Here is a 7,511-nt window from a genome sequence, read left to right as displayed (position 1 = left end):
TTGCGTCTCGCTTACCAACTGGCCCCGAGCGAGAGAGAAAGTCTTTGTGTGAGTACCGTAATACTCTGTAAAAGGTGGCATGCATATTTGTGTGGTGAAGATTATAAATGGCATGAATTAATAAGGGTTAATCTACATCCTTCCTCTTAAAGAAGTAAAGCATATATGGTGGTTAGTGGAGTAAATATGAAACACTAGTATAGGTGCAGCATTTATTATTTTACTGCATATGAGAGCACATAAACTTGACAGGTCATGCACAGTTCAGGTATAGCCAGTAAATTTTCCAATTAGCGGGTTTGGCTTGCAGACACGACCTGCGCGTGTACGATAATAACCTCCAGCAGACACCTCATCCTTTGTTGGGGAAGCAAGTCCCATATCGGGGGAACGCGGAGGAGAAGACACCGGTGGAGATTGGGGAACCGGGGAAGGCAGGGATGGCGCTGGCACCGGCAGAGGAATCGCTGGAGCGTGAGGGAAGACCGGCACGCTGGTCCGTGTAGGGACGTGGAGGTGCTGGTTCATTAACTGGAAGGAGGTGTTTGCGGATTCGCCGATAAATGGCATTGTCAACACTGACCAAGTACGAGCGTGGTTCCGCAGTGGACCCCAGAATGACTCTGAGGCGGTCGTAACCACGGAGTGACCGCAAGCGGACGACCTGTCCCTTGTTGAGTTCAGTTCGCCGTCTCCTTTAATGAGGGTTAATCTACAAAGACCACAAGAAATGACAGTTGTGGACGCAGCACAGCCCAGTCCATCATGCAGACCAACCTCTACCCCATTGACTCCATCTACACTTCACACTGCTTTCGGGAAAGCAGCCAACATGATCAAGAACCATTCACGTCCTTGTTATCTCTTCTCTGCCGTGGAGCACAAGATATGAAGGCTGGGAAACACATACCCACAGATTCAAGAACATCTTCTTCCCCACATGTCTCTAATCTACCTCGTTGGAGCCCCTCAACTTTTTGTTATCAGCACCTTCTTGGTAGCTCCGACACTATGTTCTGTAGGCAGACACAAAGTGCTGGAGTAACTCAGCGGGTCCGGCAGCATCTCTGGAGAAAAGGAATAGGTGATGTTTCGGGTCATGACCCTTCAGACCCGACCTGAAATGCCACCTTTTCCTTTTCTCCAGAGATGCTGAATTACTCCAGCTTTTTGCATCTATCTTCGGTGTAAACCAGCAACTGCAGTTCCTTCCTACACATATGTATTTGAATGTTGTGCTCATCAAATGCCCAACTCCATTGAATTAAAATACATCCTCATTCATAATCTCCACACTTAATAGCATTCTGTCACTCAATCTATTTGTTACAGGAAAGGAAGGCTGGGGTTTGGCCTCAACAAACTGCGCATCTGACAGATGCGGAGAGGAAATCCATGGAGATAAATGGCCCCTTCTGCTTCCCCAATAATTGGAGAAACTGCATCTGAGGATGCACAGATGTCTAATGACAACATTAAAATTATCTTTAACTCATTTATTTCATCAATGAGTATGCTGATCGGCTGGATTGTTACATTAGATTGAATTTTTCCTGTCTATTCTGTCTCCCAAGATTTTAGTCTGCTGAGCATTTTTATGTGGACATAACTGATATTGATTCCTGAGAAGAACTCTTTCCTATTTAAGAGCTTACTGTTTTAGAATGTAGTGGGCCTGTCCCACTTAGGCAACTTTTTAGGCGAGTGCAGGAGACTCTGCACTCGCCACACGATCGCCACACGTTTGCTGGTGGTCTCTGGTGAGTCTCCTTCATGGTCGCGAGGAGTTCCCGCATTCTGGGAACTCGTCGCGGCCTCAGTATGGTCGCCGCAAATTTTTCAACCATGGAGAAAATCGATAATCCTGTAGTCGTAGGTGTACTTGTAGTGGGGTCGCCATGTAGTTGAAGGTAGTCGAGGTAGTCGTAGGTAGTTTTAGTTAATCGCCTTTGCTGACTGGTCATTTTCATTAGTTCATTGGGGGAAAAAAAACGTAAGCACGAGTTTTCAGAACCAAGGATAACCGACCGGTAATGTTAAATGTCCGCCGAACTTCACAGCTGTGTATCTCTGGCTTCTTAAAAGTTTTTTCTGCTCCTTCTGCTCACTCCCCCCTTCTCCCCACCTCCCTTAAAGGACTTACCGTACACTGTGCTAGCCGTCTTAATTACAGCGCCAACCTTCCTGTTCTTTGCGGTGTGTGTCTGTATCACCTTGGCTTTGCACCGTGTGAATTTCAGGCAGCGCTCCTCCCGCTTGCCCTGTCCCCCGCCTTTGCTGTGTGTGTGTGTGTGTGTGTGTGTGTGTGTGTGTGTGTGTGTGTGTGTGTGTGTGTGTGTGTGTGTGTGTGTGTGTGTGTGTGTGTGTGTGTGCGCGTGCGTGCGTGTGTTCCACTCTAACAATCGCCGTTCCAGTTCCCGGTTTTTCAGGCGACTGAAACATCGCCTTAGACTCATGTAATGTGTTGGCTGTTGAGTTTTCAAGTTATCCTTCACTAGGATGGCACGGTGGTGTAGGCCGTACAGCGCTAGAGACCTGGGTTCGATCCTGATTATGGGTGCCTGTCTGTGCAGAGTTTGTACGTTCTCCCTGTGAGATCTTCAGTTTCCTTCGACATCCCAAAGACATGCAAGTTTGTAGGTTAATTGGCTTGGTATAAAATGTAAATTGTCCCTAGTCTGTGTAGGATAGTGTTAGTGTGCGGGGATCGGTGCAGACTCGGTGGGTCCGCGCTGTTTCTCTAAATTAAACTAAACGAAAATAAATTAGAAACAGAATTGAGAACAACCTGAAGCTAGTAACTCCTGCTGCTGGGGAGAAGGGAATAACAATGTCCACCACCATTGCTGAACCCCAAGGGCTATTCTTGGGACGACAGATGGCACAATGGGCTAAGTGTTCGGCTGGCAACCGGAAGGTAGCCGGTTCGAATCCCGCTTGGAGTGCATACTGTCGTTGTGTCCTTGGGCAAGACACTTCACCCACCTTTGCCTGTGTGTGAATGTGTGTGAATGTGTGTGAGTGATTGGTGGTGGTCGGAGGGGCCGTAGGCACAGAATGGCAGCCACGCTTCCGTCAGTCTGCCCCAAGGCAGCTGTGGCTACAGAAGTAGCTTACCACCACTGAGTGTGACTGACGAGTGAATGAATAATGCGATGTAAAGCGCCTTGAGTATTAGAAAGGCGCTATATAAATCCCATCCATTATTATTATTATTCCTGAGGAGAATGCTAGCCATGTGCAGACAGACGTGTAAAATAAACTTCCTACAATAACAAAGACAACTGAACTCAAAAGATAGACACAAAGATAGACACTCAGTGGGTCCGGCAGCATCTCCGGGGGGAAAAATAATATTGGACGATTTGAGTCGGAACCCTTCTTCAGACTGAAAGTAGAGGTGGGGGCTATGGAGGGGGGGGGGGGGGGGGGGGAGGAAATAAACTGTAGGTGATGAAAGGCCAGAACAAATCTGGGCCTACAACTTTTGACCTCAGGAAAGGTGGATTCCATAATGGCCCATTGTTGGCTGAGGAAGCTGTGCTAACGAGAGGGATACCAAGAGGAGAGCAGTGGAACTGGTTGGATGACTAGGGTGAGGGGGGAGAGGGGGAATGCAGGAGTTTCTTGAAATTAGAGAAATCAGAATTCATGCCACTGGATTATAAGCTGCCCAAGAGAAATATGAGGTGCTGGTCCTCCAATTTGCGTGTGGCCTCACTCTGACATTGGAGGAGGCCCAGGATGGAAGGTTCAGTATGGGAATGGGAAGGGCAGTTAAAATGTTTGGCAACCAGGAGTTTGCGTAGGCCAAGGCAGACTGAGCGTACATTTTCAGCGAAATGATCGCCAAGTCTACGCTTGAGCCCACACCGAGAATATCGGATACAGTGGATGACGTTGGGGGAGGTGCAAGTAAATTTTATCCTCACCTGAAAGGACTGTCGGGGTCCCTGGATGAAGTCGAGGGAGGAGGTCAGGGTCCCTGGATAATAATGGAGTCGTTATTACAGGGAACTACAAGGTGACTGCATGGAGGTCCTTCACAGAGCTATCAGCACAGTTATGTGCCAGAAATGTCTGGTCTTTAGATAGGATGACATTACAAGTTTATTATTATCATGTGTACCGAGATACAGTAAAATAAAGCTTTGTTTTGTTTGTTATCCAGGCAAAACATATCATACAAGAGTACAAAAAAAACAAACACAAGTGGAACGAAAAGAGAAAGGAAACAAAATACTGAAAGTAGTCAAAAGGGTAGGGGGTAACTGCAGATACTCAGAGTACCTCTGCGGGACAGGCAGCATCTCTGGAGAGAAGGAATGGGTGATGTTTCAGGTCGAGAACCTTCTTCAGACTGGGGTCAGCGGAGCTGGAGTCTAGAGATATGGAAGGGTAAGGTATGAAAAAGACAGATCAAAGCAAATGATGCTAATAAAATGTAGAATGGTTCATTGTTAGCTGAGGGGAAGGTGACAAGGAGGCATACAATCAGTAAAATTAATCAGAATTCAATTCAATTCAATTCAATTCAATTTTAATATCATTGCACAGATACAAGTATGGGTACAACGAAATGCAGTTTAGCGTCAGTCCGTAGTAATAGTGCAATATAGAAATATTGCATAGAATATAGAAATATAGAATGGACAGTGAAACAAGTCATAGAACTAGGGTTGGGGAGATGGAGAGGGAAAGCAAGGGTTACTTGAAGTTGGAGAAATCAGTATTCATATCACTCCTATACATTGCTGTTAGCACTACCATACATTTTCCCATTATAATTGATATTTTCCTATTATAATTCCAAAAGACATAGGAGCAGTTAGGCCATTTGGCCCATCGAGTCTGCTCTGCCATCTGATTATGGTTGATCTATTTTTCCCGCTGAATCCCATTCTCCTGCCTTCTCCCCGTAACCTACACCTGCTATATCTATGAGTATGAGACCAGGCAACAAGTGGTGCTGTATCCATTAACATACGTTTTAATAGATTTTCCATATTTAGTCTTTTCTTAAACTTTCATGCAGCTTGATTATTTTCTATCGTGATCAACATTTTTTTCAGTCCATGTATGATCCTATTCTGTACACAACTAATGTTCATGTTCCTTTCCACGTTGGTCACACTACATTGTAGCCTTTACATTGGTCTGCTAGGTCAAACCTGGCTGCACCTCTCTGTCCAATGGATAGATATTGTCATAGATAGTGCAGCTGTAGATTGTTTGACTTGTACACCTCTACACAGACCTCCAGTTGTGGCTACACCGATGGTCCATAAAGTTCATTAAGTCATAGAGTATGCAACCAGGCCATTTTAGCCCACCACATAGCTGCTGATCAGTAGGTTTCCATCCATATTGATCCCCTCTAGACCTTTGCCGTTAGTCTTTACTGCCTACGTGATTCAAATGCTAGATACTTCTTAAATACTGTTAGCAACCCTGCCCCTAACACTCTCCCAGGCAGTGTATTCCAACCACTCACCTTTCTCTGGGTGAAAAAAATACCAGCAGATCCCCTCGATATCTATTACCCTAAATCTGCGTCCATGTGTTTTATCCACCACTAATATGGGGGCTAGGTTCGTGCAGTCTACCATACTTATACTACTCGTAATTTTCTACACCTCAATTTTGTCCCTTCTTATCCTCCTCTGCTCCAAGGAAACATAGAAAATAGGTGCAGGAGTAGGCCATTCGGCCCTTCGAGCCTGCACCGCCATTCAATATGATCATGGCTGATCATCCAACTCAGTATCCTGTACCTGCCTTCTCTCCATACCCCCTGATCCCTTTAGTCACAAGGGCCACATCTAACTCCCTCTTAAATATAGCCAATGAACTGGCCTCAACTACCTTCTGTGGCAGAGAATTCCAGAGATTCACCACTCTCTGTGTGAAAAATGTTTTTCTCATCTCGGTCCTAAAAGATTTCCCCTTATCCTTAAACTGTGACCCCTTGTTCTGGAAACAGACACAGACTCTCCATTACCTCCTAGTAACTGAAACAGTCCGTGCCAGATGACATCCTAATGAAACTCCACTGGACTCTTTGCGGGTGGATTGCAAAATAACAAAAGGAAGTGTTTCTTTGTGAGGCTATTGAACAACTTGGATTATTTTCTCTGGAGAATCAGAGGCTGGGGAGATAACTGATAGAAGTGTTTACAATTATAAGAGGCATAGATAGGTAGACAATCAGAAGCTTTATCCCTGAGTGGAAATGTCAAAGAGTAGAGGGTATAGCTGTAAGGTGAGATGGGCAAAAGTTTAAAGGTGATATGGATGGCAAGTTTTTTTACACAGAGAGTGGTGGATGCCTAGAACGTGCTGCCAGGAGTGGTGGTGGATAGATGTGATAGTGGCATTGAAGCAGCTTCTTCTCCTTCTTGAGTATGGCGTGCACAGCCCCTAAAGTTGTAGGACAACTTGTTCTATTTGATCTTATTTGATTGTGCACGCCGGGTTGATTGCATTAGTCGAAACAGGGCAGACCACGTGAAGGTTGCAATCTTCCACCCCATTGAAGCAGCTTTTGAATAGATACACTGGATATGCAGGGAATGGAGAACTGTAGGCACAAAGTGCTGGAGTAAATCAGCGGGACAGGCAGCATCTCTGGAGAGAAGGTGTGGATGACGTTTCGGGTCGAGACCCTTCTTCAGACCACATGCAGGCAAAGGAGATTAGTTGTTCGGCAGGGACATTGTGGGCTGTAGGGCCTGTTCTTGTGATGTACTGTTCATGTTCCATGTTCTATCAAGTGTGCAGTTTTCATCTGGAAGTAGATATAATCATCCCTTTCAAATGAGAATTGGATAAATTCAACAAAGGTTTACAGTAGTGTCGACAAAAAATCAGGAAGAAAATTCAGCAGTGGGATTAATAAACGTATTTCAAAGAAGCAAAATGGATTGTGGGCTAAAATTATGTTTTTAAGGGCATGCACAAAAATATTTTAAATATATTATATATATTTGATGAGAATTTTCTTCCTATTTTGGAAAAAGTATTGGAAGATCAAGTAATGGAAGGATGCACTATAAAAAGGATAACTAATTAATTTCCAATATCAAACTACAAAACCCATTACATTAGATGCTGCCTCACCCGCTGAGTTTCTCCAGCATTTTTGTCTACCTTCGATTTTTCCAGCATCTGCAGTTATCTCTGAAACATTTTATATTTAGGGCAGTTTCTTTTCCAATTATATTTTTTTCTACAGCACAGAAACATTACATAAACGATTGTTACTATAAATACGATTACTTGGGATATAATTTTAAATGCAAACCAGGCTAAACCTCATCTTTAATGAAGAACTGGAGCAAAATGCCCCATGTAACTCGTGACCCACTCTGAGTCAGCACGTGCTGGATTGGAGTATCAACATAACGACTTTTGAACACAATTCGCGAGAAAGTGCTACTTTTTTTTTGTTGCAAATGCGGTCTTTCAGACGGGAGCAGAGGCCTTGAATGCTGTCTTCGGTGTAAACTATT

This window comes from Amblyraja radiata, chromosome 14 (genome assembly GCF_010909765.2).
Source record: "Amblyraja radiata isolate CabotCenter1 chromosome 14, sAmbRad1.1.pri, whole genome shotgun sequence".
Lineage (NCBI taxonomy): Eukaryota > Metazoa > Chordata > Chondrichthyes > Rajiformes > Rajidae > Amblyraja > Amblyraja radiata.
Note: the sequence above shows the minus strand (reverse complement) of the source record.